Genomic DNA, 7544 nt, shown 5'->3' on the forward strand with positions numbered 1-7544 from the left:
TCACACACACACACACTCCCTCTCCACTGGTATCTCTTATCCCCCCCCACCCCCATCACATACACCATACCAAGTCCTTTGGAAAGTGGTGGACAGATTCTCAGACCCCAGAAGGCCTGATAGATTATTTTAGTCAAGGGTGGGACCCAGGAATGTGTATTTTTCCAAGATTCCTGACAAAGCAGCTCCTGTTTGGCCCAGCAGGCCCCTGGGCCTTTTGCAAAGCCCATTTGTGCACACAAAATCTAGCTTTAGCAAGACCTTGCTAATTCACTTGGCAAGGACGCTGCCCTTCCTTCCCCCAGTATCTATTCAGCCTCGATATCTGATCAGTCTTCTCATCCTCCTCCACTCCTCGGTAATGCCGGTCACCTTGGCCAGCCTTCGGCAAGATTTCCATCAGGTCAGGTCCATTGGCACCACCTCTCTTCCCCCACTCCGATGTTTCCTCCTAGTAATTTTCCATCTGCCAATCGCCATCTTGTCTGGTCTGTATTTGGAACTGAGCCCAGTTCTATGCAGAGCTCTTCCTTCCCCAGTGGCAGCAGTCCGGCATGGGATCTGACCCCTTTAACTCGGTTCTAGTTCCAGCTTCCTGTAATACTGTCCAAAGAGGGTCAAGGAACCTGCTCAACAAACTGAACTCTATTAACTAATCAGGCAGCGCCTTAGTTATACAACTACTTTGAAGCTTAACTCGGTGACTCCAGGCATCAACATGTGGCTGATAGGACACAATAGAGCCACTTTTAAATTTAATTCTTGATGCTGGCAAGATGGTCCAGTTGATCAAGAAACTCTTGCGTAAAAATGGGGAGTTGAGTTCAGTCCCCAGCAAACACATAGAATGTTGGGTGTGGTGGTATGTACCTGCAATCCCAGTTCTAGGGAAGTGGACACAGGCAGATCCCTGGGGCTCGCTGGCCACCAGCATAGCCTAACCATCAAGCCTAGGTCCTAGTGAGAAATCTTGGCTCAAACAATAATATGGACAGCTCCTGAGGAACCACACTGGAGACTGACTTCTGGCCTCTACATGAGCATGTACACAGAATGATCCATCCCTACATCAACACACACACACACACACACACACACACACACACACACACACACACTTGTATACATACACTAAATAAATTTGTATACCTGTCAATATAATGCATTGAGTGTTTAAAAGGTCTCATGGTTTCTGAGGGCTCTTGAAGCCTCCAGGCCATAGCCCTACCCACAGAGAATAACTTTTAAAACTTCTGGGGGCAGTTTCTGTCCCCAGAAGGGTTCAATTATATGTTTGTTAAACAATATTCTTTTAAGTATTTTCTAATTTTGCAATTTAAAAGTTACTTACTGATTTCCTATAAGGAACCTCCCCGACCCCTAATCACACCTTCATCTGGTGTCTTCCAGACCCTGATACTATAGCTTCACAGTCCCCATGGGATTGCCAATCGGCATTCATGTTATCAGGGCATGCCAAGGCCACACCAGGGATGTGGTTACATTTAGTTTCTTGTGTTCTTTGCTTTCCCTTGGGAGTTAACAAACATCCCCATCTTTATTTCTCCGCTTTCTTAGTTGCTCTTGATCTCCAGACCCTCAGATAAGAAATACAAATCAAGCAAACAGGTTGCATGCAGTAAGTCCACTCTTCTCTTCCAGCCTGGACAGAGCCTTACAGCTTGGTGATGTGGAGAACTCTCTTTGCAGATACCTGGGAATCCCTGTGTTTCTCTTTCTTGGTGTACCTCCTGAGGATGCCGAAGGATTTTTCTGTGTAACAGGACTCTGAGTGGGGGATTAGTAGTTTACATTGTAACATTGCTGTGCGGTGTGAATCTTCTGTCCTCAGCTGGTGCAGCAGTTCCCATCATCCCCACCCTTGTGCCAACTCCCCTTCACTGCATTTAGCTGAGCAAGAAACTCTGGGTTGGAGATGATATTCTCCCCATCTGGAGGACACCGTCAGTGACTAGCTTGCGGTGTTAGATTCAGTGTTGATCCTAGCTGTTGTATCGTGGGCTGTTTCTCTTTCTACAGCTCCTCAGTTCCATTCACTCCTGGGGATCTAACATTTCCAGTGTTCTGTTTGGTGGGGGTTTGGTTTCTGTTTTGTAGCAGGCTTTGAGTACATTGAGTACCCTCCTGACTGCTCAAATGGAACCTCACTTGCCTTAGGAAACTTTGGAGAAAGTATTTCTTGGTTAGTGGATCCTCTTCCACTTTATCTGCGCTCTCTCTCTCTCTCTCTCTCTCTCTCTCTCTCTCTCTCTTTCTCTCTCTCTCTCTCTCTCTTTCTCTCTCTCTCTCTTTGTTATTAGAAGGTGTCAGAGGTTCTAGACTGATCTTTTATATTCATTTCCTCCAATTTCCACTCTTTCTTGGAGAATTTCATAATTTTATCTTCTGGTGTTTCATCATAATCGTGTGTGTGGTTGTGGGAGTGTGTACATAATGTGGGTAGGTGTATATACATGTGGGTGGGTATACGTACATGTGGTTGGGCATATATATATACATATATATGTACACACACATATATGGGTGGATGTATATACACGTGGGTGGATGTGCAGGCATGTGCATGTGGAATTCAGAGATCGACTCCAGGTGGCTTCCCTTATTGCTCTCCACCTCAGTGTTTGAGACAGGTTCTTTCACTGAACCAGAAGCTCTCCGATACAACTAGGCTGGCCAGTCACAGGGTTCTAGGGACCTGTCTCTTTCAGGCCTTTTAGCACTGAGATTTGGGCACATGCTACGGTGCCTAGCTCTTAATGTCATGCTGGGAACTGACCTCAGGTTCCTGGGCCTGCACAGCAAGACCTCTTCTGCCCATCTCCCCAGTCCCATCACTGTAATTTAAAATTATACAGTTGTTCTTTTTTTTTGTTTTGTTTTTCGAGACAGGGTTTCTCTGTGGTTTTGGAGCCTGTCCTGGAACTAGCTCTTGTAGACCAGGCTGGTCTCGAACTCACAGAGATTCGCCTGCCTCTGCCTCCTGAGTGTTGGGATTAAAGGCGTGCGCCACCACCGCCCGGCTCTCTCTCTCTCTCTCTCTTTTTTTTTTTTGCTTCAAGTGGTGCGGGAGAATTGTCTGTATTCTGTCGATCATGTTTTAAATAAACACTAATTGGTCAGACAGGAAGTATAGGTGGGTCAACCAGACAGGAAGTAGAGGCGAGTGGTGAGAACAGGAGTATTCTGGGAAGAAGGAAGGAAGCTCCCTCGGGAGTCCAGCCCAGACCACTGAAGAAGCAAGAGATGACCTGCCCCACTGAGAAAGGTACCGAGTCATGCGGCTAACATAGAACAGAACAATGGGTTAATATAAGCTACAAAAGCTAATAAGTAGCCTGAGCTAATGGGTCAATCAATTTATAATTAATGGAGATCTCTTTGTGATTTTTCTCTGGGACTAAACAGCTGGGGGACAGGGCGGGACAGAAACCCCAACAAGCCAGACCCTCATGTTACATTCAAGAAGCTTTTCTTTTTGTTCTGCATGGTTATAAAATATGTCCTTTTGGTCCTTATCTGTGGATGTTCTGTCTTCCCTAATGTCAGAGTGATGGTAGCAATAGCCAAGGTAGGATAAAAACCTAGGGCATGACAGACCTCCACAGAGATCACTCCCATAGCACCAGTGTTCCCTGACCTGGTCTGACTACGTTTGCCCATTCATTGTTACATTGCTGTGGGGTAGTAAGGGTGCCGGGCAGTTCCACAGGGAGACCCCCTGTACCTAAGCCTCTTGTACCTCTCTCTTTCACTGGGTTTTTCCTGCAGGGCTAACCTTCGTTCACTGCCTACTGTGGAATGGGTAAGTAGGTAAAGACACACACCAGACTGTTCTTGTTCCAGGAGCAGAGCCAGGAACGGGGGCTGGCATCCTCATCCTTCATGTAGAGTTCAATCTAATCCCACTGTTTCTAGCTCTGGTTGGTGGTTTCAGGGTTTGTTCCTCCCGCAAGTGTCTCCCAGGTATCTCTCCTGAGGCTCCGTGACACTTTCGCTTCGTGAGGGTCTGGGCGGCCCAGGCTCACGCCATCTTTGGAAAGGGTGTTGACATTTCTCAGCTGCTATTATCTCTGTCCCCACCCTTGCGGTCCAGCAGGAACTTTCTTCTCCAGTCACCAGAGCATTTTTGTAAGGAGGTAGAAATACTCCTCCAAGATGTCACTCTTAATCCTGAGTGGTCTTTTCTGAATGCTTCTCCAGGCCCAGAGGGAGGGCAAATATGCTCCAGGGGCCCCGTGTGTCAAAAGCCTGGGAAGGTGATTCAATGGCACCAGTAGAAGAAAAGAGCCTGTCTTTAGTCCAGGCTGACTGGAGTTTGCTATGCAGCCAAAGATGACTTTGAAGTTCTGACCCTCAAGTGCTGGAATTACAGGCACACATATATGCCCCCTTTGCGCTGTGACAGGGATCAAACCTAGGGCTTTATGCACACCAGAAAGTACCCGAACAACTGAGTGTGTCTGCCCTAGGCCTCCTCCATTTTAATTGTTGTTGTTGTTGAAACAGTTTTGAACCCTAAGATCTTTCTGAAACTGCTTGGTGATGGGAATATGAAGATTGTGATGTATGGTGCCTGCTCCAAAGTATATTATAGTCCAGAGTCATGGAGGTGTGTGAGTGCGTCCAAACACAGAATCTTAACAGCCCTCACAGAGGGCACAGCAGCTCCTGCCAGCCCAGGGTAAGAGACGGTATCTCTGGGAGGCTGTGATTACTGGATGTGGGGGAAAGGCATTCCCGGCAGAGAGACCGATGGGTGCAGAGCAGGCGTCTAGAGACTGAGGGGGTAGATTGAAGCAGCCAGTGCAAGGGAGGAGTGGTAGCCTCTTGGTTATCACTGTCCTTGCTAGGGAGGCGCGTGAAATAGGCTATGCCAACAGAAGCAACAGCGTCTTCCTCCCTCTGGAAAGCTGAGATCACTCAAAACATTATAAAATGAGGGTAATCTGAAGGTCGCAGAGGGGCGAGACATTAAATGCTGGTTCAGTGACAAGAATGGGTTTGTTCTAGTTCCCAAATGACAAGCCGCTTCCTGTCCACGTCTATCCTCTGGTGTACAAACAGTTATGAAACAGGCCCCAGAAAAACTCACATTAGTAAATCTCGTTCTCCTAGTCCTGTCAGCTGAGATTATTTACTTTTTATAACTGGGTCTCTTACCCCGCACCCCCAGCAGATGCAGTGTTCACAAGCTCTGGGGACATGTGAGTTTTGGGTGATGTTTTGACAGATCCTCAGTGAGAATAACTGAGGTCCAGTTGCCCCTCTGCCACAGGCACAGATGTGGCCTTCAGTAGGGCCCTGCCCTGTCTTGGCTGCCATTGCCTTCCTTGGCAAATAGGAGGAATCAAATTAGATTACCTTCAAGGTTTGTTCCCAAACAGAAATTGGATGCAGGCAGTTTTAGCTTTACAAAGATGAGTATTAAGAAAGAGGCAAGGTTTTTCATTTTATTTTGTTTTTAAAAAAAATGCTAAAGAGAGAGTGGTAATTCCTTTAAACGCTTAATAAGCAAGCAAAAGGGAAATTGCCCCATCTCTCCTTACCTCTCCCACCGTGTTTATAGCTTTGGATTCACAAACTCCAGAGAGGAATATGCCACCAAAGGCATACACATATCACAGACACCACCCACACATATATGCCACACTACACATACCAACATACGGCATGCAGACACCCCTACACTAACATATAACACATACATCATCTACTACACACACTACTTACAGCACCTTAGTACAACATACACATGCCCAACACACACACATGCGCGCACACACACACACACACACACACACACACGAGTTATAAAATGTGTCAGATTCTGTTACACTTCTGAAAAAGTTGGGAGAACAGTCCTTTTAAGAAGCCAACTGCTGTGGAAACAATGATGCCCTGTTTAGATGTTTTCTGAAACACTTAGGTATTTTGAACCCCTCCCCTGCCCTCCCCCCTCCCCAGTGATTGGAGCAGTAACCTAAACCCCGAGGACTGGCTGGTACGTGATGGCCTGGGCATCTGGGAACCTGTGATGTGAAAGGACATTTCTTTTTCCTCCTAGGGGTTCTATAAACTCCCTGGAGAGAAGGAAGTACCCCAAGATGCTCTCCCAGCAGGGCTGTGTGATGCCTTGGGTTAGCGCCCTAAGCAGAGGCTGGACTGGGCTTTCAGGGCTCAGATATCAGGCTACTGGCACAGAGGCCCAGCGGACTGGCTGCATGGGACAGCACAGACCTTTCCACAAGCCTCCAGAGGAGATGCGGCACAGTCCTTGTGTCTGTCGTCAGTTCAGAAGGGCTTATGCCCCGCTAGCTTTGTGCGACTCTCAAAGAACACTGCCTTAGCGACTTTTTATTCCGACTTATGCTCTGTTCCCAAATGATCAGGCTGCTCTTGGTGCCAGCAGCAGATGTCTTGTTCCATCTGCATTTTATCTCAGCCCTCCCACACCCGAAAACTCCCCCGGGATTTTTACAGCTTTTTTTGACCAACAATTAAAATTGACATTGAAGTTGGTTTCTTTGCAGACCTGCTATCCTGTTTTAATGACCCACTATTTTGGTGAGGGGTGTGTGTGTGCACACACACGTGCGTGTGTTTGAGGCCCTACTGTGTGTCGAGCCCTGAATGGTGATAGTATCATGTACAACATACGGTTTCATAAAGTCTTACCTTGAGGCTTCAGATAAATGCGGCTCCTCCTTTTAATTGGCTGCCTATTTCCTGTTGCTCCTCTCTCTTCTTCTCCTTTCTATCCTTCTGTCTCATCTCTCTTCCTCTGTGGTTTCCCACTCTTTGGGGAGGGGCAGGATTTCCTGCTCACAAGTTGGTCGGTTTCTGGGAGGAGTCAAAAGACCTGGTTCAAGACTGAAACCAGCTGGTCTGCCACATGATACAATGTATCTGAAACCAAGCCTCAGGAAGAGGGCCCTTTCCCAGGACTCAGCCTGCAGCAGTGAGACACCTGCAAGAGGGAGCCAATCCCGGCGTAAGCATCAGGCTCCCCAAAGGACAGAGGGACCCCATGCAGCCTGGCATGGAGATGTTGGAAGTGGTCCTGGTTGCCCTGGAAACTTTCCTGTTACTATTGTTAGCTCTAAACTCTGTGGAAGCAACCCTAGTAGAGCCATGTTCCACCCAAGCAGGTGCTCATTCATAGTCTTGGCTTTGCCTCAGAGGAAGTTACTGAAACATGAACTGTGTTTGGGCAGATTTCTCTTCCCCACCAGGAGAGACTCTAGGGACCCTTTCCATAAGGCCTGTGTGCCTACCCACGCTTTAGGTGAGTTTCAGACCGTCACAATAACCCCAGCAGTTAGGGGCTAGGGTGGATGAGGAAGGAGACCCAGAGGAGCAGGGGCTCCATTAGCAGAGACAAACCCAGTCAGAGATAACCCCAGTCAAACACGTGCACACACACACACACACACACACACACGCACACACCCTTGCAGACACACAGACACAGATGTAGACACAGACAGACACACAGACACATACATGCACACACACACACACAC

At 47.7% G+C, this 7544-nt stretch overlaps 1 protein-coding gene across 1 annotated transcript in view; it reads right to left on the minus strand.

Moving 5' to 3' along the window:
- Hsd11b1 (hydroxysteroid 11-beta dehydrogenase 1) overlaps positions 1-6816 on the minus strand; it is a 46888-nt gene extending 40072 nt beyond the window's left edge. Inside the window, exon 1 of the mRNA XM_005348908.3 lies at positions 6697-6816. The gene's annotated coding sequence lies outside the window, so the exon portion shown is untranslated. The remainder of the gene's footprint in view (positions 1-6696) is intronic.
- Positions 6817-7544: the final 728 nt, after the last annotated feature.

Source organism: Microtus ochrogaster, chromosome 6 (assembly GCF_000317375.1).
Source record: "Microtus ochrogaster isolate Prairie Vole_2 chromosome 6, MicOch1.0, whole genome shotgun sequence".
Lineage (NCBI taxonomy): Eukaryota > Metazoa > Chordata > Mammalia > Rodentia > Cricetidae > Microtus > Microtus ochrogaster.